We start from the raw sequence: 2,419 nt of genomic DNA, 5'->3' as shown, positions 1-2,419 counted from the left end.
AGAGCAGGCACACGATGCAAAAGTTATCTTTAAATGTAAAGGCTTCACTAAATTCACGATGCATAATTATATACAATGCCAGTTGTAGAGATAATAAATGTATAGAAAAAAGTCGAAGGCATAATTCTATTAAAAATGAATCAGAAGATCAACCGAGACAGAATAATGGAACGAGATAATCGATATCGCGCGGTCGGTATATCGGTACTCCTGTATTCTTCCGGAAAAAAAATTGTACAAAGGAATTCCAGTCCTACGTTGAGAAGAACCGCCCGATTTGGTTTCCCTGAATGGCTGCAGGGAAACCGACGATAGGAACGATTGGGTCTTTTAAAGAGTTCTTCGTAATTGCAATACGGCCACGATCAGATCTTGTATTTTCGTCGTAAGAACAATACGACATTTTTACGCGAAGTACTCTGGCGCATACGATTTACCGAAACTCGCTGATCTCATTCGCTATAGGTAAACGAGAGAGAATAAAACGTGAAAAAAAAGAAAGAAGGAAAAAGAGAAGAGTACGAGCTTGTCGCAAATTCCGGCGTTTCTCGATGAATTCTTCGAGATTAATTTCCGTTTTCCGCCATTTCACAACGCATGCAAGAAAGAAGGTATAGAGAATGCCATGGAATTTGTCGGGACAGAGAATAGTATCTAAACTTATATTAGAAAAAATTATGCAGAGAGAGAGAGAGAGAGAGAGAGAGAGAGAGAGAGAGAGAGAGAGAAAGAGAGAGAGAGAGATTGGGTGAATGAGAGTGAGAAAGAGAGTAGAATAGAATAAGATAGAGTAGAGACGAGGTACGAAGCGTTCGCAGGATTTGCGAATTATATGATAAACTTTATGAGGATTCGCCGCGGGAAACTCTAGCTGCGACGATTTATTTGTCTCGCGATTCGGACAAATGGCAATTCTCGTGATCTGCCGACTGGACCCCGCGAAAATAGAACACGTTCGTAGAAGCAATATAGAAAGTAGCGTAGCAATATGTTATCCGTAATGTGAAACGACGTATATTTATGTACGAAATATATACGTGTCACTTTATGTGGTGTAATCTTCGTGTAAACATTAAATTTGAAAAAAAATTGTCGTGTATTTATTACGTATCGGCGTCTTGTTACTATTCGTGTATATGTACGACATATATGAGAAAAGTACTTGTTGAGATCCTAAGCTATCAGATCCGACATATTTGTCGAGGCTGTGATACAGTTCTCGATATAGCCACAAAAACGTAAAAAGTAAAAAGAGGTATACGTAATTAGAACGTAGTGCGTTTTGCTTAATGCTTGGAATCATTATCATCTCTAATTGCAAGAATATTGCTTAATGAGTTTACGCTGTAAAAGCGTAATATTATAAAAATCTAGAGATACAGTTAAACTTACAATTTAGAGTCTTCATTATCGCCATGATGGCATATTTCTTGATGTCTTGTGCAAATCTTGTTCGTGTAGTTAAACAAAGACGAATATAAGCGAGGTCCGTAAGAGACGCACATCTGAGACGAATGATTGCACGAGATTATTACGGTATTAGACTACAGTTTTCCACTGCGGATTCCGAAACATACAAGGTGCGTGAGATTTTGCGCACCTACTCCCGGTACGAAACGCGAGTCAATTCGATTCGCGAATCCTTTGCCAACGCTCACTTCGTCGACATACATATATTTAAAAATGTCTATAAAAATCTATATAAGAAAAAAGGCGCAGTAAATTACAGGAAATGAGAGAAACGAAGAAATATATAGAAATAAAAAAGGATATGTGAGAAAATGTGACGATTTTTCGAGCCGTGCGTATAAATTTAAATTAAATCTATAATTTCCTCCTTTTTTAAATCTATGATTAATTGCTGTTCTAATTACTGTTATCCAAATTATAAATATCCTGCCATGTATTTTGGCGGGATTATTGTTATTACTATTCTCGCTTCAATAATCATAGTAATAATAATGAGCAATAGTATCCTGTATTATCGCAATTCAATGTTATTATGTGATCTCAAGCTATTGTACTATATCGCACAACTATATCACACAATATATTTGATCGATCTTTCCCTTAAATGTAAATATAGCAAAACTAATTAACGTTGAACGTTGTCGCCGCTGAGATACCTTAAAGGATGTTGTAATGCCGATTTCTTGTAATTTCGGTGAACCCTCATTTCAGATTTACTCTCGTTCGCGTGTCTCTGTACGTATAAATATGCATGTGCATAAGTATGAGTATATATATGTTTGTGAGAGAGAGAGAGAGAGAGAGAGAGAGAGAGAGAGAGAGACGTATTTGATTGTCATTATTTAAATAATTCAATTTATTCACATATAAAAATTATCGAGCATTGTTAAAACACCGAAATTAAAGACGGAATGTGAAATTTTATCAGAAAGTCACATTTTATCAAAAG

The sequence above is a fragment of the Atta colombica genome, unplaced genomic scaffold (genome assembly GCF_001594045.1).
Source record: "Atta colombica isolate Treedump-2 unplaced genomic scaffold, Acol1.0 scaffold248, whole genome shotgun sequence".
NCBI classification, from domain to species: domain Eukaryota; kingdom Metazoa; phylum Arthropoda; class Insecta; order Hymenoptera; family Formicidae; genus Atta; species Atta colombica.
The sequence above is the reverse complement of the archived record's forward strand: the minus strand, read 5'-3'. Positions refer to the sequence as shown.